This window comes from Fundulus heteroclitus, chromosome 3 (assembly GCF_011125445.2).
Source record: "Fundulus heteroclitus isolate FHET01 chromosome 3, MU-UCD_Fhet_4.1, whole genome shotgun sequence".
In the NCBI taxonomy this organism is placed as follows: Eukaryota; Metazoa; Chordata; class Actinopteri; order Cyprinodontiformes; family Fundulidae; genus Fundulus; species Fundulus heteroclitus.
This window is the reverse complement of record NC_046363.1, coordinates 36,766,694-36,793,909: the sequence shown is the minus strand read 5'-3', so window position 1 is coordinate 36,793,909 and position 27,216 is coordinate 36,766,694. Positions and strand designations below refer to the sequence as shown.

Here is a 27,216-nt window from a genome sequence, read left to right as displayed (position 1 = left end):
AATGCATTGTATCTAAGAAAATGTTTAAGAAGCATGGGAGAAAAGAGTTATATATATATGTATATATAACCTGAGGGTTACACTTTTAAAAAAAACTGTGCAATTAGAATAATAGAAAACATCAGTATGGAAAAATAATATTTCTATGAAGAGCACTTCGTTGAATATTTCTTGGATCACTGATGTCACAGACAGCCATACTGACAACAGCCCATGAAAATAATAATAATCCTAAACAATTAGGATTGGCACAAAGAAGTGCATTTCACTGTGATCAGCTGGCTTTATTAAACACTATGCTGGAGAGACTTTTGACGGGTTATAGGCCAACCTGTTTGACGGGTTTTTTCAAAGGACGAATACAACTTATATGAAGATACAATGAATATAAGACAAAAAGGGAGCTTTCAAAACACTAACGTATCAACTCTAGGTTTCAGCCAGAGTATGAATGTGATCGCCCACAAGCTATGATGGATGTTGATGAGGATGCTGAAGCTGAAGCCAGATGTGACAATAATCTCCAAGGTCAGAACTTTAACTGGTTCTAGCATATTTATTTTCCATATAAAAAGTTGTAAATTAATAACTGATTTATTGCTATACCTTACCCACTTGCAACTGCTATATTCTGCTGGTACCACATTAACTACATTTATACCATGGTCAGAGTGAATACTTGTGATTGGCTGCAGGATGTCTGTAAAAAAATATATATAGAATAGATAGATAGATAGATCTAGGAACAGCACTAGGCTCATATTAGGTCAGATTTGTCTGATATATTCCAGCTTCTTCATACTAATGATAAATATTTGCTTTCCAGGTTACTTGTGGAGTACCACATGGTTCAGTGTTTGGGCCTATTCTTTTTTCTATACTATATATGCTTTCACTTGTTAAAATTATCAGATATCATGGCATACATTTGCTGTGTCATGCTTGTGGTACTCTGCTACGTTTATCCATGAATCCTGATTACTCCAATCGGTTAGGTAGAACCTGCTTTTGAATTCAGACAAGACATAGGTTCTTGTCTTTGGAGCGTCACCTCTGAAAAACAAGCTGCTTAATCGGTCACTTACTCTGGATGGCATTAAACTGACTTCTGGTAATAATGTAAAAAACCTTGACCAAGACATATCATTTAAGTTCCATATTTTACAAGTTTTTATGACGTTCCTTATTTCACTTCTGCAATACTGCCTAAATTAGAAATATCCAATACCCGACCGATGCAGAAAAATTTGTCCTTGCAAAAATTCTATAGGAAGTATTTCACGTTAGAAAGTCCCAGAAAAAAATCAGTTTAAAAGCCTTTAGCTTGTTCAAATTGCTGTTTTGACAAAGATTAATAAGTGAGATAATTTATTGTAGTTTCTCTTTATTGGCTACCTGTTAGATCTGGTTTATCATTTAAAATGATGTTAATCCAAGCTGTTTTCTACCAATAACTTCATATTGTCTTTCTATTGATGATACACTTGACTCTGTCTTTTTCCAGTCTGTGTCAAGAAATCTACGTTCAAATAATCAACTATTACTGACAGTTCCTCGGACTCGACTTAAGAGGAAAGGAGATCGGGCTTTTTCTGTTTTTGCTCCAATTCTGTGGAACAATTTACCTCTTCAAATTAAATCTGCCCACAGCCTGGATCATTTTAAATCACTTCTTCAAACTTATTTTTATTCTTTGGCTTTTATTTGAAGCAGTGTTTCACATTCTGTTTTGTTAATTGGTGTTGTTGTCTTTCTTGTAAAGCACTTTGGTGCAGTTTTATACATGTTTTTAAAGTGCTATATAAATAAATTTGACATTGAATTTTTTTGTTTTTATTCCCCTCTCTCCTAGACAAAGAATCAGAAGAAGCTACTGTTGTGACTAACTCTTAAATACTGTTTTTCAAAGGTTTTGACACTGTTTCAGAGCTAATATGTTTAATTGTTTCTCTTCTTCACACTGCCACTAAAGTAGCCAATGGCAGCTCACGCAACCCTGTTTTTGTGTGTATGTTCTGTCTTCTCAAATTCAAGTTGGTTGTGGCAAATGGATGCTCACATTGAGCCAGGTTCTGCTGGAGGTTTGTCGACATATAAGAGTCTTCTCTTTAATATTGTGACATGCATGCTCAGTATGAGGGACAGCTGCAAATTTAAGAACACAATGCAAGCAACTGTCTACTGTCGTTAAACACTCTCTCCGGAGGAGTGAACGTTCCAAGTTGGCTGGGTGTCCTTAAAGTTATTTTAAAACTTTTAACCAGATTGAATAATAAACTTAGTTAGACTTCATTGCTTTATTAGTAACTGTTGTCTTGCAGCTATATGGTCCTGGTTTTGAACCCTGGGTTTGAATTGGGGACTTTATACATGGTGTTTGCATGTTCTCCCTGTGCATGAGTGGGTTCTCACCTGGTACTCCCGCAAAAACATGACTGTTAGGTAAATTTGTGTCTTTAAATTGCCCTTAGGTGTAAGTGTATGCGTGCATGGTTGTTTGTCTTGTGTGTCTCAATGATGGTGACATTTCCAGAGTGTATCCGGCCTCTCAACCAATGACCACTGGAGATAGGCACTCACCACACTGCATGGATGAGCGGCTACAGATAATGGATGGATAGATAGATGTTTTATAACTAGTATCAGATTGAAATGTATTGACTTTGAATTTGTAATCTGATTCAATACATATGTATTAAAATGTCTTTAATTCAGTTTTTTTTTTTTTGGTTGGTTGGTTGTTGAACCTAAATATTTGCAGCATACAGTAAAATAAAAGCACCATACTTATTGATTAGTTTTAGAGGGAACTCCATGGTTTATTCTCCCCAGCATGGTGACTCTGACCTTGTAACGCTGCCTGTGGGTCATCAGAAGGATGAATCCTGTGGTGCTTGATCATTTTACTCAGTTTACAGTGACATGGATTATGATAAATAATGGATCAATAATTCAACGTTTGTGTCAGATAGAGTATATTTACAGGACCACCTGGCGTTGCCTGAATGTAGGTTGCACTATAGGGAGTAAATAAATAATACAGCTTTAATTCCATTAAATATTCAGCTATTTGGATGATCAAATTTGCTGCAAAATTATAGCTTTCCTGCTGATAGGAGCCTGGAAAGAGAGGAGGCCAATGGATGCTCTTGTGGGACCCGAGGTAGTGGAAGAAATTACACAAACAATGCACATGCCTCACTAGCAGATATCCATACACAGCTCTGTGACATGGAGAGGCACACAGATACATAGGCAAGCTGTATAAGGAAGGTGTATACACACACTCACCATCATACACACAAATGCGTGTAATCACACACACAAGCCCAGGTGGCTCATGCTGGCATACACCGCTTCATCTGATGAGGTTGTATGCGTCAATGAACGCATCCAAAATAATGTTTACCCAAAGAAGGATGGGGGGAGCTCACATTGAGAGAGGAAATATTCCACTAATAATGGTGTTTAAATATGGTGCTGGTACATTTTACTTTCCTTCAAAGACTTTCCCGCAAGTATTTTATAAAAGGTTCCCTTTATGTTTTTTTAATCAAATCCATCCATGCATCCATCAATCTATTGTCTTCTGCGTATCCGAGATCAGGTCACAGGGAAGAAACCCAGAGAAACCCAACCCTCTTTTCAGCTACATCCTCCAGCAAGTTCTGAATCTTCCCCAGGGTCTCCACCTGAAGGAACACACCTGGAAAACCCTTACTGGCTCCCTATGGAGAAGCTGCTGCTCTTGCACCCTCCGGAGCAAGCTCATTTCTGCCACTTGTATCAGGAACCTCTTTCTTTCGGCCATGATCCATACCTCATGACCTTTGGTGAGGGTCTTAACGTAGAACAGTAAATCGAGAGCTCAACTTTGTCGTCTCCATAACAGACTGGAGCAGCGCCAATCGTCCCACCATACCATCACTCATAAACAAAGCAACAAGAAACTTAAACTACTCCTGTTGCGGCAGAGACTGACCCCCAACCTAGCAGGGGCAGTCCACCTTTATCTGGTCAAGGACCATGGCCTCATACTTGTAAGAGCTTACTCTCATCCCAGCTGCTTCTAACTCAGCAGCAGACTGCTCCAGTGCTCTCTGGCCCAAAGAAGCCAACACATCCAAAACATTTGCAAAAAGCCGAGATGTGATCCTGATGTTCCCAAACCAGATGACCTTCTCTCCGCAAATAATAATATTAGAACTTTATTGATCTCACAATGGAGAAATTCTTCTGCATTTAACCCGTCCCCTTGGAAAGCAGTGGGCTGCCACTGTGCAGCGCAGTCTGGGGTTAAAGGTCTTGCTCAGGGACCCAGAGTGGCAGTCGGGAGTTGAGGGAGTTGAACTCAGAACCTCTGGGTTCTGGGTTCTGAGAACCTCTGGGTTCTGAGTGGGAGTTGAACTCAGAACCTCCAGGACCCAAGCGCAATGCTTGAACCACTAGGCTACCACTCCCCAAATACACCCCAAATACACCTTTGGATGCTGTCCTTGAACGCCACAAGCAGGGTTGGTGACAAGTGGCAGCCCTGGCCGAGTCCAATGTGCACTGAACACAGACATGGTGATAAGACTTTTGCAGATCCACAAAACATATGTGGATCGGAGACTCATACTTCCATTATCCTCTCACGGTAAAGATCTGGTTCACTGTCCCACGGCAACAACAAAAGCTGCATTGCTCCTCCTGTATTCAAGGTTCAAGTCAGTCGGATCCTCCTCTCCAACACCCCAGAATAAATTTTCCTAAGGAGGCCGAGAAGTGTGTTCCCTCAAAAATTGAAACAACATTTTTCAATGTTTTTGAAAGGTCCCTCAAAGTCTTTCTTTTGGCTTTGGCTGCTTTATCAATAATTTTCTCTGCCCAGGCAGGATGTTGACATAATATTGTGCAGTATTTGCTCACAAGCATAAGGAAAGTGGATATTTGGAGGATGAAAGATTTTCCAAAAAACTACAGAGGATAGATAATATGACAATGACTTCCTTTAGAAATATATGACACAAGGACTGAGAGTAAAACAATTTCAGTTTAATTTGGTTAAGTTAAATTCACATTACTTGATTTCAATTCTAGATTAATTCATTTGAGCCACATTCAACTGACCACATCCAAACCACTGTAAAACTACACTATTATCTGGTAATGTGGTCTAATACGTTCACATTCTCTGCATCTTTTGACCTTCACCATTGGATTTGAAGGATTGTTGGACACTCCAGCAACTGCTATCACTAAAGTTGTAGTGCTACCACTTACTGTATCTGTTCTAGGACCCATTCTAGATCCTCGTAAATCTAATCATTTACTTCCCCTTCGTTGAACTAGAGTGCATGTGTGCCAAGTCATGTCCTAAACAGACATTACCTTCAGTGTGCTTAACTTCCACGTTAACTCTGCTGTTAGTAGGTATACATCTGCAGCCCCGTGTTACAGCGTCACACAGTGCCTCTCCAAGATTCATTACTGTTCATTATCTTTTTAAAAAACTGGTACAGTTATTAGTATTGGAACTGTTAAAACCATTAGAGGAAGAGAAGAAGAAAAAATGGCATTGCTGGCTATGATATGAGAATTGGTAAGCAATATGAGAAATGAAGCAATTAAAAAGGTTCACATACATTATTTAGCTCTCATTAGCTTTCCGTGACACTGTAGGCTCCATACCAATGAAAAGTGTTGGCCACGCTCAGACAATTAGTAAAATTAGTGGCACAGGATTTGGCGTAGATTCAGGCCACATGGCCCGGAAGATACCAGACTGTTGTGAGTGCTGTAATGTATAACACTGTGCAAGAAATAATAGGTGTGAAAAATCACAGGGGCTACCAGTGTGTCAACCTGTATTATCCAGGCGACAAGGGTTTGTCCTCTGGACAGAGGGAACAGCAGCAGTTTCCTCTGATTTCTGCATGGTGCAGTGCAGTCGGCCATTTTGTGTGTGTGTGTGCCTCTCTCTCTCTGTGACAAAAACAGGGGACAGAGGTCCAGGCGGATGGTAATTAGCAGTCTGGGTTGTGTTTGTTTTCATTTTGCGCATGTTTGTGCTGATAAAGTTTGACTTGCCAAAAACTCCCAGTCCCGTGCTGGATTCCGCTCAAGCTGTTCCCTTGCATCCTTCAGGAACGATGGGAAATCTTGTACACGGCCACTGGTCACAGCACAAACAGACGGTGGTAATCAGTGATTAGTGGACATGTTACAGTATACAGAGATAAGCCCACACCCCAAGCCTTTATTGTGAATCAACGGCAGCACATGAAATAAATGTACAGCCATGATTGATGTGAAGTATCCTGCAAAAAAAAAAGCTAAATAGATAAAAAAAAAAAACAGCTTTAAAAAGCTTGTTTATGGAGCCTACATTTTATAGAACGCGAAGAATACGTTTAAATAGATTAAAGAAGGTGAACAAAAAGCCCATTTTGTTAAAGCTGGCACTGTTCTATCCCTTTTGGTTTTGAGCTTAAGGGTCCGCGGCCAGCTGCAAATGACTGCAGATCCACATCCAACAGTGGAGCAGAGCTAAATAACATTCTGCTGCCTCTTTATCATTACAGAGAGAGGGGCAAAAACAGGGGAAGGCAGAGAACAAGCAAACCAAATAAACAGGTGTTGTGTGCTTTAGAAAGAGCTAATGCTAACGTGTACTGGAATAGAGAGGCATAATTATACTGTGCTGGATTATGGAAAACATTGTGCATGTTAATTACACCAGGTATGCTCATTGATTTTCTGTTATAATACTTAAATGTGTCATTAATAATTCATTTTCCTGCCAGCTCGCTCCATTTTTCATGCACCTGTGTTGTTGTTGATGTGAATGACGCTGTGTCATTGCTGATGATGGCTACGTAGTTCATCACAGAAAGTAATTTCTGCGGTGACACCTACTTATTTGTCTTTTATGAGCCTCTAACAATGTCCACTACACAAGGAGCTTCTCTTCTCTCGTGAGCTGACCAGAAGGTGGGCTCTTCCTTTCTTTTTCTTCTGAAAACTGTCTCAAAAATAGTTTTTTTTTGTTTCTTTTACGTTTGAGATGAGATAGCTGCCATGAAATGAAGTCATAGAGAAAAGAAAGTACAATTTCTATTGTAGGCCTTTATGCATCGAGAGATAATACCAGGTTCTGTGTAAATAATACCTCAAGTGTGCAGAAAACTCAACATATTGTTTTATTAAACAAGAACAAAGCCAAACAAGTACAAACCCTCTGACATAATACAATGTAGAAACATCTTTAGCAGAAATAACTCTCAGTAGGTGTTCTTCTGCATGACTATTAGGCCGTTTTTTTAAATATGCTTCAATGTAACCTAATACATTCCGCTGTAGTCACATTCACATTTGTGTATATGGAGCTGCCAGTTTCCAGAATTAATTTCAGAACAGGTGTTTCGCTGAATGGAGAATATTTACTTCAAGTGTGGACTCGTTGGTTTCTTCTATCTTTCTTTCATAATGTCCTCATAGGCTGAATTATCCTGTTTTCTGGATGTGCTACTGAAGGATAGCTAGTGGGACCTAGACTAGATGGGTCTAAGCCAGTTATATGTGGCTAAACATCATTGTACAGCAATTTTGGCCATCACATTTGACTCTAGAATACGTTTGTATACAGAGAGGTAACCTAATCCAAATCATCGCCAGTCGATTACTATGCTTGACAGCTGGTATGACATATTTGTATCAATCTGCTGTGTATGCTTTTATAGGACCGCTTTGACTCAATGGGAAGCAATGTGTTCTGGCAATTGGAAGGTTTTGATTTTAGTTCCCCTTATCACACGTTGAAGTGTCTTTGGAAAGGCACTGAACCTTAAATTGTTTGCTGATCTGCATATTGGCATATTATATTTCACCCATCTGAGATTGGGTCCATGAGCGCCACCAGGGGAAACATCCAACTCACTAAGAATCAGAATCAGCTTTGTTTACCAGGTATGTGTACAAATACGAGGAATTTTACACTGCATTGTACAATGCTAATGATCTCGAGGCACTTTACAAAGTCAAATTATACAATAATACAATAAGGCAATAGTGCAGTACTAACAATCAAACACAGTCTGCAGTATAGAAAACACATACTGTATGAACACACTGTAACCAAGCAGAAAGATTGAGACAATAATGCAATGGTGTAATGAGCAGAATGCAAGGCCTTATGGCCTGTTGGTTTGGGTGTACAGTGCTCTGTAGCTCCTACCGGAGGGTAGAAGTTGGAACATGCTGGAAGTTAGAAGTTTGAACAACTAAGGGGAATCCCTAAGCATCCCTATAAACACATGCAATGCCATAACCAAGTGGCTGTTATAGTAAACAGAAACATCTGTTCAGAATACCTACTGGAGATCCCCAGGTCAAAATGGGAGCCACCTCCCAAGGTGGTGGAGAATAACAGAGCTAAGATCCTCTGAGACTTCCAGATACAAACAGACAAAATGGTAATGGACAACCAACAGGACATTGTGATCATGGATAAGCAGCAGATGACTGCCATTGTTATCAATGTGGCTATCCAGAGTGATGGAAACTTTAGGAGAAAAGAGAACGAGAAACTGGAGAAATACCAAGGGCTCAGGGAAGAACTAGAAAGAGCCTGGAAGGTGAAGTCAACAGTAGTGTCAGTGGTGCCCGTGGTCATGGGAGCACTCGGGTCAATGACCCCAACTCTGGAGAAGTGGCTCCAACAGATACCCGGAGAAACATCAGACATCTCAGTCCATAAGAGCACAATCTTAGGAACAGCTGAGATCCTAAGAAGAACCCCCAAGCTCCCAGGCCTCTAGTTGAGGACCCGAGCTTCAGAAATGGAGCCACCCACACTGCTCAGGAGTACGAGGAGTGGATGAGAGAGCAGTGATAATATATAGTTTCTTCAGCAGGTTACACCAGTGGTAGAGCTTCTAAAAGGAGGTGGCCAGAAGACAATTAACTTCAGATGAACCATCTTAATCCACCTCTTTTGATCCTGTCATCCAAGCTCCTCCTACCTAGATGATAGAGCTCTTCTTCCTATCTCTAAGAGTTAGTCGGTCATGATCCTCATCTTATGACCACATGTGAGGGTCAAAACATTAATGGACCAGAACATTGAGAGCTTCGTTTTATGGCTCTGCTTTTTCCTCCTCACAATGGAGAGTAGTAGAGACATAGCTACAGATTGGGTTCCAATCGTTTGTTCATCTCCATCCTACAATCACCAACAACACCCACACCAAGACATACAAGAACTCTTCGGCTTGACGCAGAGAGAATAATCTACCTGATTTCTGGTAAATTACGACAGCCTCACACTTAAAGGAACTCTCCTCCGGGCTGCAAACCGCTCCAGTGAATGCTGAAGTCAGTGGCCTAAAGATGCTAAATCAATCCTATCTTCTGCAAAAAGAAAAGAGTCCAAAACAGACACCCTCATCTTCATATACCATCAATATGCCTTAAGATCCTGCCCATGAACACCACAAATGGGATCATGTCTGAGTGTGTGGGGGTTTGTGTGTGCAGACGGTCAAACGAGACATTGCTCAGTCTGACCTCGGGCTGAATTCACTGGGACGTCCTCTCGGCAACAGTCCTAAATGTTATCCTCTTTCTTACTAGTTTGCCCATGGTGCTATAATTCCTCCCAGATTGATATGAAGCATTATTTACCCCTCTAAGCCTTTCATTCTAGATATTGTATTGATACACACCTGTGTGCCCTGTGAGCAAATTGGTGAAATTCCTACTTTTATCAACACTTAATTAGTAACAGATGGCTACTACTTTCCCTCATGAAACCTATGGAAGCAACAAGGGTGTACTTAGTTTTTCATCTTTGTTTAATAAATGGCTGTGTGGAATATGTTTGTTTTTGTACATTTAAGGTTAGATTTTAATTTTAAGCGTCTAGGTTAGACTGAATCTTTTCAGAATCCAGATAAGTGAAAAAAACTACGATTGAACAAGGGAGTACTTTTTTTTTAATTATATCTATAAGGGACATAGAACTGAGCAGATTGGCCTTAAAATCATCGTCAATAAAGAAAAAAAAAATTTCTGTCATAATTTTTTTTGTCTTTAATGCCAAAACGCATTTATGATGCCGACTTGGGTCTGTGGATCCAACATCTCCAATTCAAGACGCTCACGTTGACGCTTTCCCATCCCACTCTCCTTGAGCAGAGAATCTGTCAGAGAGACAAGCATGACAAGTAAACAAACACCGGAAACGCAAAGTAAAAGTACGACCATAATCAAGTTTGTCCTTGAAATTTCCACACCTGCGAGCAGCCAACACGGCCAAATCGTTTGTGAATTGGAAGGATGTTTGTCCAGCATCCGCTCAGCAGCATGTTTATCCCTCACTTTTTTTTCCAGCATTGTTTGTCTTTTCTTTTAAATTGCATTTCTTGAACGCACGTTTCCCTGGAGGTGCTACGGCAGGTGTCAGCGGGAAAAATCGAAGGGAAGAGGAACAGGCCCTGGATGAAGGATAAAGGGGGAAAAAAACAACAAATGTGACAGATCTCATGTTGCTGAATTTATGCCTGGCTTCCCCAGCCTCCGTATATGCTCTTTAGCAATGTAAATGCATGCTGATGAACCTGCAACAATATGGCATGTGTCTCGCAACTGCAGAAACTTTTTTCCCCACTGTTAATTGTTTGGCAAAAGATGACAAACTTCTCAGAGTCCTGTGAGCGACATCCAAGTTGAGGAAGTTTACAGAAGAAAAAAAAAAAAAAACACATTTGATTTTTTTGCCATTTATTTCCCTGACAGGCTACAATGTAGAGTGACAAATCCTGCAGAGAACCATGAACCAACACGAACCAGCATTAATATTAGCAATAATCGGAATGATAACACAAGCTTTGTGTATTTTTAAAATCAATTAACTAACCTTGAGATGAGCTTTGCTGCTGATAAGTACTTCATGCTGCTGCCGAACCCCCCCGCTGCTCCTCTGCTTTGAAAGAGGCTTCCTCTCCAGGCGCCGAGTAGCATATAATAGATATTGAACTGTAAATTTGAATTGAAAGCTCGGGTCATTGTGCCTCATTGACTTTCGACCACAAAAACCAAATGATGTCTTAGTTCAGAGGAATATATCAAAGGATATCAACAATTACGAGTCATAAACACGCCTGGAGACGTGCCTGGCGGGCGTATAGCAGCGGGAATTAGCATGTTGAGCTGATAAATATGCATGTAAAGACGCTCCCAGGGGAATAACACGTGTGTGATTGATAGCTTCGGAATTGAAGGATGTGTAAATTCTTTTTATTCTAGGTTGGTGGGGGGGGGGGGGGGGGTGGACTGTTGTACCTCTGAAATACATAGGACTTGTTAAAAGTTTTACCAACTTTATAATCCTTAATGCCACATCTGTTTGCTGTCTTTATAGCGCCTGTAAAACGTCATTAAATTATTACCACCAGCTGGCCTCGTTGCACAATAACCTCACTTATCTGTTATTCTCTGGGAATACTTTTGATTTATAGACCCTCTTAGAATAAATGATATTATATACATATGTATATATAAATAAACAAGGGGAAATGTGTTCTAGTAAATATTCATGAGTTTCAATAAGTTACCAAGAAGTTTTTGTTGTTGTTTTTGTTAGTTTTTTGTTTTTTTTTTTGTCCAAGTGTTACAGAAACAAAGACAAATTCCAGTTGTGTCAGGAATTCGGCTGGAATTCGTCCAAAACATTTTAATTCTATTAAATTTAAAGCTTTATTTAAGTTTAAATGGCTTAAGCATGCTACAAATAATAAACCTTGTTTGCAGGTTTTTAATCTCTTTATCATCTGACATCAATTTATTGTAACAGCATTTCAGGAAGCTACAATTTATAATCTTTTTTTTTTCCCAAAGTAAATCTATTTAAAACTGCAGAAAAGAAGGAAATTGTTTCAAAGAATGTCAGCAACGCCTCATTGCTCAAGTCTAAAGGCTTCCAGCACCCCCTAATGTCAGTGAGAGGGAACTGAAATTAAAGAAAGCAAATATGGACAGAGTGGCAGCCCTGTGAGAAAAGTACAAAAAAAAGTAAAATAACCTACACACAAATAAATGCAACTTATGTAGCGGAGTGACTCTGCTGCCGCTTATAAATAGCACTCACCCTGAAGTGGCAATAAAGGCTGTTTGCGTAGCTGCTATATGTTTAGTACGTAATGATATATTATTGCTGCAGGTAGTGGGAACATGTCCTATGTGCTCAGCTCTCTTGGGTGTAATTGCTTCAGAAGAGAAAAAAAAACTAGGGGGGAAAGAAGAATAGGAGGCAAAGAGAGAGAGAGAGAGAGAGAGAGAAAGAGAGACCAAGACAAGAAATTAAAGATTAATAAGGTGTGTGTGTTAAAGCTGTAACTCTCAGGAGTAATTCTTTTCATTTAGTTATAGTCTTTTATTTCCCATTGTGCTTATATCTGTGCTCACTCCGGAATTCGGGGTATTACGAGGGATCCTGAAAAGTCTCAACCGAGCCACTGTAGGAAGCAGAGAGGTGCAGTTTCAAGTCAAATTTCATTTTCCCTGTTAATCACAGACACATGGAAGAAACTTTCAATTTATACTTAGTGTCAATTCTATGTTGTTACCTTTTCTTCAAGGAGGAACTGACCTGTCACACCTCCTCTCATGACTTTTTAGGCAACTTTGTGTCTAAACTCTGGAGGACTTTCTTATCATACGAATACAATGAATGACCTCAAACTAAACAGTTTATGATGAAAAAGAGCTAAATGGATTACAAATACAGTAAATGAGCCTCTATGTTTTTCTCCTTTAAAGCTGATTTGCTCGTTGTTTTAGAAAAGCATACATTCTTACAAATAGGACTATGTCAGAAAGTAAAACTGCATGGAAAAAATGTGTGGATTTATAATACAGTAGCTTAATTCTTTAAATTCCAATTTAGAAAGTGAAGAAATAGCTAGTATACTGTAAATTTGCACACACACACACACACACACACACACACACACACACACACACACACACACACACACACACACACACAAGCTGCTGCTGTTTTGGTGTGAAGCTCAGAATAAAGCAGCCCATGAATTTTGGCCAGGTTTCCGTGTCAGAAGCAGCCCGTACATACGTTTGCAGGCTTTAGAAAGCTCTTTCTTCACACCCTGCTGTTTTCCCCTGATAATTTAATGTCCGTATTCTCCTCTTCAGGCATTAAAACCCTCTGAACTCATATTTCTGGCTTTGTACTTGACGAGGCAGCACTGCAAGGCTGGGAAAGGCACACCACACTCCGAAAGGCTTCTCTGTTGTCTTGCCTGCAGAGTGTCCAACCAATTACCAAGTTCAAATATGAATCTATCACACTGTTTCTGCGGCAGTCCTTTGATTCCGTCAGTGTTTGTACCGGACTTTCTTCTCTCTCACTTCTCAAAATCAGCGTTTTTCATAAAGATAGAGGTTGATCAAGACGTGTTACACATCTTCATGTTATGAGGAAAATATACAAACTTGACATTTTCTGCAGAGATGTACAATTAACTACAAAGAACTTTGACGAGGAAATATTTTAGTGATTGTTGGTTTAGGGGTCTAAGATGTGAAGCTTGAAGTTAAAGCGTTTGCACACAGTTCTACTTTAAAACAGTACAATAAGACTTTGAAATGTTTCCAATGACAAAAATGTGTTTTTAACTATGTAATCATTAACCTTTATGATTCACAGTAAAAATATAGCATGCATTTGATGGGGTATTTATATGACTGGCCTGTACTGCACTGAACAGAATTTGTTCTGAACCATATTCTTTATAATCAGTAATGTGTTGGATCTACTTCTCTTGGGATGACATTTTTTGTGAATTGTGAGTTATATAAATAAATTGGACTAAACTGAGGTACCATTTTGCCCGGCTGAATGAGATGAAAAATATAAACATGTTTCATATGTTAAATAATTACTTACTGATATATCAAGTAGTTTTACAAAAGGAGCAAAACTTCTCATCTTGGGTAAAGATCTGTGAAAAGTCTTTAAAAAAATAGTTAATCTTATATGGCTGTATATATTACTGAAAATTGAAAATATTAGTAAAATCCTTAATTTTGGTACACTTATTCAGAGAGGAAATATATTCCAAGCCAAGCCAAGCTAATTTTATTTATGAGCACTTTAAAAACATTACAGCTGACGAAAGTGCCGAACAATTATTTCCACTTAAGACATAATTGTTTTTAAGAAAACCTCCAGTAACAGATGTATTAGCACCTCTGTCAACACATGTAAGTTACATTTCACAAAGGTTAAGAGCCTTCTAGAATTCCATGCATTTTTTGATGCAACCAAAAATATTGCTCCTGCTTTATATTTTGGGCTCCATACTCTTACTCTTTACTTCTTTCACATATTCCTATTCCTCAGTCTATTCCTTTTTTTGGTAAATGATTGGATATACCATATTGAATTGATTAAAAAGGATAATTAAAAGGTTGTTAAAAAACAAATTGTTTCAGTTAAGGCCAAAAGTGAGATATAAGCTTTTAGTTTGGAATAATATCTTTGTAAATCAGACTCAAAAGGCATTGGTGGGTCACCAGTCTTATATTTTGCCACACAGCACTGTTATCCCTGTACGCTATCAACAACCCATCTACTACTCTCCTGGGTCGTTAGAATCTATTGTGTTGGTGTGAGTTGTTTAACTAGCCACCTGAATCATGATAAGGCTGCTTGTGTAATTTGCTTTGACTGAGTTTCAGAGCAAGGTTCTAGATGCTTGGAAGCTGGAATTGCTGTGTTGGCTTTTCTCTTTTGACATAGATGGATTATTTCACCTGTCTTGAAACCATCTATTCTCTCTGTCTGAAATCTGGACATCATTGTCGTTAAACGTGTGTCCTTCGCTCTTGAGGAGCAAGTGGACTCCTGGTATATTGTATTTTAAGAAAATTCTACTGAGTGTCTCAGAGTGACACCTATGGATTGACAATGTCTTTGCCGCTCTCTTTTTTTGCTCTGAGTTAGACGCAGTGCTGTTTTTCTCTCCTAGTTTTGTTTGCCAACAAATGCCCAATTAGGATAACCACATGCTTTTAAGTGGTTTTCATGATGTGCTTGTGTTCTTTCTGTCTCTCCTCTGTAGCAGAGGGTATGTTGTCTGCCAATAACTCAGAGTTCTGATAAGTACGTTCCGTTCCAGTGGATGATGTGAATCAATCTGTCGATATTGATCTGTGTGTGTAGGTAATATAAACCTCCGTTTTGAGACCCCCATCTTCCTCAATTTACACAGCCCAGTCTAGAAAGGGCAAAATGTTGTTCTTGGCCTCCTCTCTGGTAAACATGATGTTGCTGTCCACTTAGGTAATGTGGTTAGTGAATGCCTCAACTTGTTTGGTTTGGATTTTGACACAAACGTAATCCACATATCTAAATCAGTGCTTTGGTGGTGTTCCCTTGAAAGCACTGAGTGCTCTGGTCTCTACCTCCTCCATGTACATATTGGCCACAGTAGGTGAAACTGGAGAGCTCCTGGCAGACCCAAGTGTCTGTCTGTAAAGGTTGTGAAGAAAGACTCCTGGATAGGTGTTGAAACGTTTTGAGAAGAAACTGAGCGAATGTCTGGTTGCCTCCAGTTTCAGCCTGTTTTCTGTTCCTATCCCTATACTTTCAGTTTTATAACCTTTCGATAATAGAGGGTACTGGTTCAAGAAAGTTTTATCTGATTGATGGATTTACATAAAACTCCGTTCAACTGACAAGACCTTACACTGAAGAATCATTTTTAATATGATTTAAAAGTAGCGTTGACTCATTATTCTTAGGCTTTTTAACATTTAAACTTTTGCTGTTGGTCAAAGTAAAATATTTTATCAGGGAAGTCACATATTACATGCAGAATTGTATCCTCTACACAAGGAATTACACATATGAAATGTGGCATCTAGCTGGTGGTTTTTCACAAAGAAATGCTTTTTTTGTTGATTTTTCTCTTCAAATGCCAATTGCAGACGTTAAATATATGTTCCTGCATCTTCCTTGAGTAACAATATCAATTAATAAGCAAAACCTGGTTTCAATAACTCCTCCCAAGGGTAACAACCAAACAAAGTGAAACTGCACCTGGTAAGACTGCAGAAGGCCAATCAAATGATGCGGACGAATTTTCAAAAATTACAATTCGTACAGGAACAAACTTTTTCGAAGGTAAAAAAAAAGTTAATTGGGATGAACTTGAAAACAGTTTATGATTAATGGATAATGTTGATACCAATGATGCATTAGCTTGAATTAATTGCATGTATACATTTTTAGTGACATCCAATATAGGGCGCAATACAAGTAGGAAAAAGAGTTTATTGCCAAAATTGCAGAAATTATTCTCACTAAATTTGTTGGATAGGTTGCCAGTTGCCTCCGATTTAAACCTGTTTGTGGTTTCCATGACCAGGATGACTGATAATTTGCATAGGTATTATTTCACAAAGGAGCCTGTTGAAAATACAACAAACAATTGACTTATTGAACATAAAGGGATTGGGATTCATTTTAAAGAATTGACATTTCTGAAAAAAAACACATTTTCTGCATAGAACAAACCTATTTATCATGCATTCCTTATTTTTATTTGCACAATCCTGCCCAAACATGAGGGTATATGTTAAGATATACCTAAAGATTTTAAGCAACATCCAACACAAAATCCATCCATTCCACAACCCACAAACAATCTCAAATACATTTTCCATAGTCTCTACACAAGCATACCAAAAATACAGTCAACACTATCCAAATTATGTTCACTTGTGAGTTACACTTCTCCTAAATTCAATATCTTATATTTTATCAAATTGCATAACGGACATATACAATGTCCAAGGTCTGAAAATGTCTGATTACTTCCACCTACTGGTATGTTTGTTCCTTCAAACTGTCGCTCTCACGATAATTTAGTGCACTGAGCTGGCTTTAGGTGTCAGGGTCTTGGATTGTGTTGTTCTTGTTGTTGCTTTAGGTGATCACTAAAAGGCGAAAAAGTAGCTATGCCATGCTGGTTTCCCCACACACCTGTTCCTCATTATCAATAGCTGCTGTATTTAAGGAGCTGGATGCCAATCACCCGAAACCTGAGTCTTCTCTTTTGTGCTACCTCAAGTTAACTGAATCATTCTGATGAGTCTTTTCTAGCCTTGCCCACTCCTAGTAAATCTACCCAGTTCCTTGCCTTCAGTTTTCTGACAATAGTCCTCCTGGTCTTCAGTTCCATGATTGGCCGCTAAAACTCTCCTGGAAAGAAACCTGTTCATCCTCCAACACCATCTAGGCACTCACCCACAATCTCGTAAAACCTCTTGAGATGAAACGTGAGTTCAGGGTAAATAAAAAAAAATAAAAAAACATGGCCAATGCCTTACTCCCAAAAGGTAGGTGGCGGTAATGCTCCTTTAAGTTGTTTGCCAACCACCAAAAAAACTTAAATAAGGAAGAACAATGACATTAGTTAGTAGACTAATTTAAACAGAGAAAAAACATTACAAAAAGAAAAGCTGTTGGTTAAAGGAGCGTGAACAGGGGCTCTACGTTTGCTACACCATGGTATGAAGGAGAGTTGCTTTTAAATTTGTTTTATTTTCCTCCGGGTTTCTGTCACCTGGCTTTCTGATTGGCTACATGTCACATTCAAAAGGCTGCATGTTCGTTTGTCCTCAGGGAACACCATACACTATGTTATCAGGCCAAGACAGTCCAACATTATGAATATCCCAGATCTGAGGTCGAAGTGGTCCTTCCGAGCAGACTAGATCACTTTTAAACACACCACATAGGGAAGGAAGATTGTCCTATGATCCATCCCGATAACCGGGGTTTGTCAGAAGGGAAAAATCTGGGCAAAAATCAGGTGAATTATCCTGCTGTGTGAACCCGGCATTTGTGTCAACGCTAGACTTTTCCAAACCTATGATGACTGTGAAAGCAGCAGGGCGGCTCCCCGGCTTTGTCATGTTTTTGTGAGGAACCCGAACACAACCACACACAGAGTTCTGTTTTGTGAGTTTTATTGAAGATGAAGAAGACCAGAGTTCAGACCAGATGGAAGCAGGAGGCTGTTAGTGGCTGAGGCTGGCAAGCGGGATGGAGACGGAGCATGGAGGCAGCAGGAGCAGCAACACAGCAGAGTGGAGACTTAGAACTAGAACTAGACCAGCAGAATTAAGCAGCGTGACTGAATGAATACTTGCTGGACCGGAGTGAGAGCAGAACCAGAACCACAGCAGGAAGACGGACGGACGGACGGAGATGAAGGGAACCCGGGCTGGTAATGAAAAGGTAAGGCGAGCAGTCAAGAGCACAGGTAAACAGACAAGCCGACAGGGAAGGGCAAACTGAGGGAGGTTTAAATAGTGACGCTGACAGGTGGATTGAGTCCTGGCTTGATTAGTGGCTAGCAGGTGTAGATGATTGCTGAGGTGGAGAGGAGACTGGGGTGTATGAAGGGTGAAAAGTGCCCTGAATATGTGCATGGTGCAGCAGACAAAGCTGCATCATGACAGGCTTTAGCATTTGTGTATCAAAAGACTCAGTTTAGTTTATAAAAGTAATTTAAATTGACTGGAATTTATCTTTGTTTGATACTTACAAGATTTCTAGATGTTCTGGCTCTAAAGCATTTTGTTTAAGTGTACAAATGAGCTTTACATTTCTCTCTGCATCGCCCATGTTGGAAAATATCAAGAGACTACAACAAAAGTTTTTCTTTTTTTTTTACCAATTATTTTACATTGATCAAATTTTCAGTTTAATTGAATTCAGTTTATATATAGTAAATGACAATTCATATTGTGTCGTCTTAAGGTACTTCACAAAAACAGTCAAATTAACATACAGAATCAGAGAGGTTACTCAAGTTCCAATTGATCTCAGTTGTCAAACAATGCAGTCAAGTTAAATTTATTATTCAAATTGGTCAAAAAAGTTTTCAAAGGAAAGCCACCAGATTGCATTAAGTATTATTTTCAGACACTTGTGGCATAAACTTAAGTCATGTATTAAAATTGTAATTTTGTTGAGGAAAATTTAAACAATATTGATTTAAAGCCAGATAATTACTGAGGTCGCTAGATAGGTTCAGATTTATAATGCTTTTTACTATGACATGTCATTGATGTGGACTTTATTGCCACCTATTGACATGGAATTTGTTCTCAGTGTCTGAAATTTCTAAATGGACAGAAGTTGTATTCAGAATTAATCTTTTTTCCAAAAAATTTTTTAAATGTTACGCAGTATATGTATTAGACATTTAATATTTTTGTTAAAACTATATTAGGTGACTGAAGGTTTATCAATAAAATGCTGGTTTTCACTGATTCATTCAAGTTTTTTTAGTTTTGCTGATATTTGTGTTTAATAAAACATCCAAGGTGGAACGATATGCAAATGAGCTGCTTTTAGTTAAATGTTTAATGTAGGAGATCCTTTTACTGCAGAATTTGGGCATTGTAACTTTGCAAATCTTGAAAATGTCTGAGCTATTTCACATGGAAAGGGACGAGGTAAAAATCCAACATCTTAACAGAACATACTTCATTGTCTGATCTTCCCATACTCCAAGAAACAGACCTCTGCTGGGTTTTTATTCTTTCTCTGCGGTAAACACATTGATTTCATATAGGATGTGTCTCTTGATTTCCCCAGAGAGCCTCACATGGCCTGCAGAGAACTACCTGTCAGCACACCTGAGCACCACAGCACAGCTAGCTGTTTATTGCTGACTCCCCTGCCTCTGTTCACAGAGGTGAAGCAAGAAAAGTCTAATGTTGGTTCTTTTTGTTTGGCACTTTGGGTCTAGGGAAATCACCTGTTGTGGAAGAATATTTAAAACACTCAAAACTTTTAAGCATAAATTGGCAATACTTTAATTTCAGAACTCTTGCCAGATTTGCTGTCGTTTTATTATTCTCTACGGTGAACATATTGTGCTAAGTGCAGCTCTTTGACTACTTATCTTCATATTAGCCTTGCTCCGCCAGGCCAAGTTTAAAGCAAACTCTGGGATCTATACCCATTTTCCTTAGATGTACTGGAAGCTTCAGTATGACAGTATAACAATGATACAGCTTGCAATGCTTTTCATCTTCTTCTTTTAATGCGCAGGTTTTAGTTTGCAAAGGGCTGATTCCTATTATGACAAATAATGTCCCTTTTCTTCAACAAAACATGCATAAAATGGATTACAGGAGAATCCGGCAGCACTCAATAGACCATTAATTTGATAAAGCTTAGTTTGAATGCTTATAAAGCAACATTGACAGCCCCAGGGATTGTGACAGCTTCTCCAATTAACAATTGGTGCTTATATAAGAACATCCGTCTGTGACTTATTTATGAGTCCGTATGCCAGTTGTTGTCGTAAATTCATATGTATGCGAATGAATGGATTTCCACTGCTATATGACAAGATTTTCCTCTTCCATCTGACCCTGCCATATGCTAAAAGATGTCTCTTTTGTCCATATTTACTACGTAATTATATACAGTCTGTTGTTTTTGAAAAAGCAGCTGTAAAGTGAAGTGACCAGAAACCAGATGTAAATGTTATGCTCCCCTTTAGTTTTACTTTTGTTGATCTTTAGTTAATTTTTTTTCTGTCTTAAGATACATCCATCCATCCAGTATGCAAAATCTTCGCACAACACTGCTGTACACCCCATGCCAGTCACAAAAACGGTGGCGGCAGAATCATAGGCAGGCCTGAGTTGATGGAGCTAAATTCAGCAACATTCTGGAAGAAATCCTCTTGGAAGATGCAAAAAACTGTGAAAGGGGTTAGTCATAAAGCAACACAACCACCACAATCAATCTAAACATACACCCAGATCTACAATGGAATTGTTTAGATCAAAGTGCATTCATTTGTTAGAATAAGTTAGACTTATATCTAATGGAGAATGTTTGACAAGACTGGACGACTGATTCAGATGCTCTACATCCAATCCGTTTGGAGCTAATTTGCAGAGAAGAACAAGTGCATATTTCCCTATCTGATGTTTATAGTTAGTAGAGGAATATGCTGTCTGTTTAAACCTCAGAAAGCGCTGATTCAGCTTATTTGCCCATCTCAAGTCACTTATGGCCTGGGCGTTCTGTTTGTAACCTGAAATTGTTTTTAGGCTTTTCCAAATATCAGTGGTGTTGTTGTCCTGCAGCTTCACCTCCATTGTCCTCCTGTAGTTCTTTTTTTCCTTCACTGCTCTTCCTCCTGAGACTTTTCTGTACGTCTCTCCGTTCTTCTTTATTTCCTGACCTGAAAGCCCTCTCCTTCTATCTGAACTGCATGCCTCGTTGTTATTTACAAACAGTAATTCCAGACTTTTATTGTCTCTAGTTTTGCAGGTAACATACTGCCTGTGCAAATTCTCAGTTATCACAACAGCAAACAGGCTTAAATCGGAGGCAACCAGATTTTCGCTCAGTTCTTTCTGAAAATGTTTTGACACCTATCCAGGAGTTCCAAAAAAAGTAAAAAAAAAAAAAAAAAAATGACTAGACTTTTTTTTTTTTTTTTTTTCCGAAGTTTGAAGACATTTAGATTCCTATCCAGAAAGCTTTGTCAATTCAGCAGAATTGAGAAAGCTTTCTCAAGTCCAGTTGTTTTTCTTTTTTAACTATTTTTTGGAATGACCATGAATCTTCACCAACAACTGAGAATCTTCACCAACAACTATCCAGGAGTCTTTGCCAGTTCTGGTGGCTCGCACTTGAGCAACCTGCAGTTGATACCCTGCTGTTTATATAGGACATGGAGGCCCATTCTAGGTCATTCTAAGTCAAATGCAAATCATTGACGCACCGGCCACTGTCCTGGGTTCTCATTCTCATGTATAAAGCCCTTAATAATCAAGCTCCATCATATATCAGAGCTCTGATTACCCCGTATGTTCCTAACAGAGCACTTCGCTCTCAGACTGCAGGTCTGCTGGTGGTTCCTAGAGTCTCTGAAAGTAGAATGGGAGGCAGATCCTTTAGCTATCAGGCTCCTCTCCTGTGGAACCAACTCCCAGTTTTGGTCCGTGAGGCAGACACCCTGTCTACCTTTAAGATTAGACTTAAAACTTTCCTTTTTGGTAAAACGTGACTTAGCTTACCCTGAGCTACCTTTGTAGTTATGCTGCTATAGGCTTAGGCTGCTGGAGGGCATCAGGGTCTGTTTCTCTCACTCTGCTGAGTTATCCTACTGTTCTCCAATTTGCACTGCTTATCGTCCTTTTAGCTTTTAACTCTTTGTTCTCTCTTTTTTCTCTTCATAGTAGGTACACCTGGTCTGGCGTTCTGTTAGCTGGGACACCACCAAAGGGGGCAGATCATCTGCGATTTCCATATAAGGTAGAAATGATTTCTGGATCAATGTGTGCTTCTGTGTTTTTTGTGTCTGCTCTGTCTTCTCTAACCCCCAGTCGGTCGAGTCAGATGAGCGTTCACACTGAGCCTGGTTCTGGTTCTGCTGGAGGCTTTTCTTACCGTTAAAGGGGAGTTTTCCTCTCCACTGTCGCTTCATGCATGCTCGTATAAGGGATTGCTGCAAAGCCATCAACAATGCAAATGAATGTCCACTGTGGCTCTACGCTCTTTCAGGAGGAGTGAATGCTGCTTGTCAAGACTTGATGCGATCTGCTGGGTTTCCTTAGAGAGGAAACTTTCTGACCAATCTGTCTGGATGATTTGATAGAATCTGACTTTGTTAAGTCCCATGAGATGACATGCGTTGTGTATTGGTGCAATATAAATAACATTGAATTGAATTGAAAAGGGGAAAAACAGTAATTATGTCAAAAGTCAGATTTAGTCATAAAGTATAAGAGGTCATTCAATAAACCTAAACTCATTAGCTTCATATTAAAAAAAAAAAAAAATCATATTTGAGCTTTTTTGCTGGAAATTCATGTTTTAACTTTAGTTTCTTTATTTTCTTGTAGTTAAGTTTCATGAGAGATCTGCCCCTTGCTGGACCTTTAATGAGACAGATTAGCTATAGGAAGTAAGACAAAAGTAGATGCGTTTGCAGATTCATGCACTTGCATGAGGGACGATGCATTAAATTTATCTATATCCCTCACTACACCCACCTGGCCTCATATTAATGATACCTCCTGCTGGTGTCAGTATATTGACTTTTCACCCCCCCCCCCCCCAACCCACACATCTTATTTCTATTCTAAGGTACAAAATGTCACAACAAAAGCATTTTACAGTTTAGCATGACAGAACAAATGTGTCACCTCGCACCCTATTAAGGCATCAACTTCACTAATTGCTAGTTATGCTGGAAAACCGATGATGAACTTTATTATGTTGAAGCGCGACACTGGGAAATGCGATAAGTGGTGGACAGGTGTGAAGTTGGAAAAAAATGAAGGAAAGGAATCTGAGAATGTGTTGCTTTGTTGTCATATTATATCCCAGAGCTCTTAATAGAATATTAACCCTTAAATTGTCTTTGTCAGCATACTATCTGAAGTCTAATCTAACCAGGTTTGTAACCATTGATGCAAACAAACACAAGAGGGAAACATGACAACACTGAATGTCTAAAAACCTTTCCCAAGCATAATTTTCACTACGCATAAGACCTGACCATCACCTTCATCTTGAACTTTAGGCTTGTTTCGAACACAGTGGTAATAAAAACTGTCTTTTTCAGCCCCTACTGACAAAATTGTGTGTTTATTAACTCCCAAAAAAAACAAAAAAAACAATGACATTGTTTTTGTCAGTTTTTTTTTTACATGATGACATTAGCAAAATGTGAAAAGTGCCCCCTTTACCAGTCACATCAGGTTTTTAATATAGTGGCATTGGTAAAAGTAAACATCACTATTATTTTAGCTTCCAAAAAACAGTTGACATCACGTTTTCAATTATTTACCATGATGGAATAGGCAGGATGTCCAAAGCAACCCTTATCTAAGGTGACCAGACGTCCCCGATTTCTGGGGACAGTTCCTGTTTTGGTCACTTAATCTTTATCAGCCACCAAAATGTAGATGGCTTTAGTGTTTATTTTTTCAACCTATGCTACGGTTTGAATACAATACTTTGACTTCCTTTGAAAAAAACTGACATTGATTTTCAGTGGTTTAGCATATTGGCATTGGCATAAAGGTCTAAAAATGTTTTACTAGCAACCAAAAACACTATTGTTCCATCTTCAAATGCTGCACTGTTGCAAGATAAATAAAAGTTAAAATCACTTTCTTAACATTCTAGATCGCTTAGCAGCCCGGATAAATTGATGAAACACAGTTTTTCAGTTTCCAATATCCCACCAATTGTTTTGGATTTCAGAGCAATGCTTTACAAGCAACTGGAAATCAGTTTTGCAACATGCTGCCAGTGGCAGAGTTCAAAAGCAAAAGTTTATCGGTGTCCAAAAACCTGTAACATCAGTGTTTAATTTTTTTTTAAGATGCCGCCGCTAGCTGGAGATTTAAAGCACCACTGCCACATAACTTATAGCGCGTTTTTTTTTATTTCCAAAAAAGCTACAACTAGCAAGAGATTAAAAGCAGTGCTAATACTGGCCACCAAAAAATATGCAACATTTAAGAGAGTTCAAAAGTAAAATTGTACTGGTTCACTTAAAGATTGTGAAATTAGTTTGTATGTAAGAGGCAAAAGGCATAATTTTTACTTCCCCTTAAAATCAAGTCTTAAGCTCACCGCTAGTTTCAAAGGTCAAAAGCATCACTTTATTAGCCAACAAAACAACAGAAAGCTCTCTTTTTGTCAACGTGCTTGGACTGGCAGGAATAAATTACCAACCGCATAGGTCAAAACCAACTTTATTAGCCCCTAAAACACAGATATACTGTTTTTTGTTGTATAACATGCTGGCATTGCCACAAAGTCAAATGTCAGACTTTATTAATAACCACAAAAGCAGTGACATTGTTTTGTTGGTTGTACTGACAGATATTACTTTGGCCTAAAACGCTGACTTTCTTAGCTTTCCGACAAAATAGCAATTTTCACTTTACATTTACTTTGTTTAGTGAAAACTACCGTAACTACAGTATTGTTGTGTCATGGAGGTTGATAGTGCTCTGGAGCAGCGAACTGGTGGGTCTGGTTTATTATTAACCATTTATATATAATCAGTCATGGTTAAGGTAGTTTAAAATTGTTGTTCTAAATGAGATAGTGAGAATAATGAACATGTCATTACATTTGTACACTGTAATTGCAAAACAAAAGGTTTCAAGCTCACATCCCAAATGTAGCCCACCACATACTGCTGGTAATTATGGGTTTGCATGTTTTATCTATTTAGCAAATTCTATTTACGTTTTTGACACAAGGAGACAGTGTTGTTGACATGACTGGGCCATTATAAAATCAGGTATCACTTGCAAAATATATTTTTAGAGTGATAGTTTCTAAAAGAGGAATAACTAGAAATACGTCTGATCATTAATTTCTCAAGATTTTTATTTTATGCTTTCATCCCTTCTAAGGTCATTTAATTCGGAGGCTGCCAACCAAAACATTTTTCTCCACCACAATCCTTTGTTTTCCTCCCTGAAACAAAACAGCAACAACTTTCCAAACTGGGTGTAAAAAGTAAAGCATGACAGGTACATTTAAATATGAAATAGCAGCAGATTTGGTTTCAGACACCTTGTGCTGTGTGCAAACAAAGCTGCCGTTTCCACCGCAGAAAAGAGAATGCATTTAAAGCACCTCTTTGTCGTTGTTCACAACTGTGTTCCTTTTGTTTCCGTTTGTCTCCTTTTTTGGGAGAGAGGGGGAGGCAGTGGTAAAGAATAGGATGAAATATTTTTAAACGGTAATTACCTGGCCGGGATCCGACATGTGCAGGGATTAATGGGTGACTGAGGAGCATCAGGTTCGGCAGTGTGTTGGAAGGTAAGGGGTTGTGTGGGTGTGTGTGTTGGAGCAGCGGCAGCAGCGGTGAGGAAGGGGGGGTAAACGCTGAAAACAGCGTACCAAAGACTGGCAGAATTCTGCAGCTAGAGTCTTTTCTTTATCCAAGCTCAAGTCACTGCTTCACGCCAAGTCCGTCACAAATGAACAAGACAGATTTAGCCCTCTCGCCTCATCCCACTCGTTCCAAATCCATTTGCTAAATGTCTGTTTTCTCGCCTCCTGAAACAATATTGTTGCGTGTTTGGGGTTATTTTTCACCTTCCCCGCGTTGGCTCGCTCTGTTGCAAAAGTCAAGTTCTTACCAGGGAGTTAAGCAAATCTGAAATCGTCCTTTGTTCAGAACCCGGTTTTGTGCGCAATTGACAAACACAAGCAATTTCCAATTAATTCATATCACAACAAAGCATTGAGAAGTGCCTGCTCGGCCGAGCTTGCATCAGTGGAGTCGAAGAATGCTGCAGTGCACTTTGCGCTCAGAACTCAATTAAGCATGTCCTTGGAGTACAATATCTGTGGATTCTTTAAGTCATTTGGATAGTGCAGGGAGGCGATGGGGTGCTCTTACAGATGGCGTCTGACTCAGACTGTAATTAAACAGATCAGTGTCTAATACACAGTCTGATATCCAGCAGCAGTGCAGCTAAACCTCTGTGGGAACAACTTCCTGAGGTTCTCAGAAGCTTCTCGAATTTGACCACAAAAGCTATAAATTCCGCATGGTTCGCTATATTTACTACTCCTAATACTAATTGTTTTGACAAAATAAGTATCGTTGTTGTTTTTTTTTTTTTTTACTTCTTCTTTTGTCCCGGATCTGTTGTTGCTTCAGCAGTGAGTTGTGCCGATATGGCATAATCTCATATTTGTCTCTGGCTCTGTGGCTCCTCTGTTGGCAAAGGCACAATGTTTGAGACATAATAAACCAACACTTTCTAATTTGACAAGAATTACATTTACTTTGAAAACCCCCCACCCCAATTCTGCTTTCTAATTTAATTTAATTTAACAACAAAGTGCACCCAACCAAAAAGCTTTCAAACTTTTTTTGTTGTCAAGTTTAATTGTCTTATTTAACTTTGAGAGGTTTTCTTTTGTTTCCAAATGTGACAAAATTAGACCATGCATGTCTTTTTTGAAGTTTAGGAAAGATTAATTTGTATTCTGTTCCAAAACATGATGATTTTCATAACTACACAGTTAACATTCTTGTGGTTATTTTTTTCCTTTTCATTGTGTAAAACATTTTATTACTTTCTATTTTGAAATCTGTAGATATTTCCAAATCG

The 27,216-nt window shown here is 38.9% G+C and overlaps 2 long non-coding RNA genes across 3 annotated transcripts in view; one reads left to right on the top strand and one right to left on the bottom strand.

Annotated features, from left to right (window-relative positions):
- Positions 1-10,068: 10,068 nt before the first annotated feature.
- LOC118557910 lies at positions 10,069-10,988 on the bottom strand. The gene is made up of 3 exons (XR_004928106.1): positions 10,901-10,988; positions 10,278-10,478; positions 10,069-10,184 (listed from the first exon to the last, which is right to left on the bottom strand). It is a non-coding gene; the product is annotated as an uncharacterized LOC118557910 (long non-coding RNA).
- A 6,553-nt stretch (positions 10,989-17,541) lies between these two features.
- Positions 17,542-27,216, top strand: part of LOC118557909 — a 54,253-nt gene continuing 44,578 nt past the window's right edge. For both annotated transcript variants that reach the window (XR_004928105.1, XR_004928104.1), the window contains exon 1: positions 17,542-17,581. This is a non-coding gene — a long non-coding RNA (uncharacterized LOC118557909). The remainder of the gene's footprint in view (positions 17,582-27,216) is intronic.